This window comes from Penaeus monodon, chromosome 21 (assembly GCF_015228065.2).
Source record: "Penaeus monodon isolate SGIC_2016 chromosome 21, NSTDA_Pmon_1, whole genome shotgun sequence".
NCBI lineage: Eukaryota > Metazoa > Arthropoda > Malacostraca > Decapoda > Penaeidae > Penaeus > Penaeus monodon.
Window position 1 is genome coordinate 10,344,308 of NC_051406.1, and position 311 is coordinate 10,344,618.

The window sequence follows — 311 nt, forward strand, 5'->3', positions numbered from 1 at the left end:
ATAAACGATGAATACAAATCATCTTTGCCCAAAGGATAGTGGTCATCTCTGAGCAGCCAAAACCCCTTGTCTTTTTAAAAACGTTGGAAGATTTCCATTTTATTCACGAAAACGTTGGCTCACAAGATACGTTTTAAAAGGAATATACAATAACTATTAGCACTTTTTTTAACTGTTCATAGGGTGTGTTTTTCACCCGCCACTTTGCATATAGATAAGTTGATTAAAAAGCTGCGGTGATTAGAATGGACTGAGAATGAGCTCCAGACACTTGTCAGGAAAAGAGAATGGAAAAATGGAGAGAGAGAGAG

General features: G+C 37.0%; 1 protein-coding gene across 1 annotated transcript in view; it reads right to left on the minus strand.

Moving 5' to 3' along the window:
- LOC119586204 (calexcitin-2-like) overlaps positions 1–311 on the minus strand; it is a gene marked incomplete at its 5' end in the record, with an annotated part of 119,930 nt that overhangs the window by 5,348 nt on the left and 114,271 nt on the right.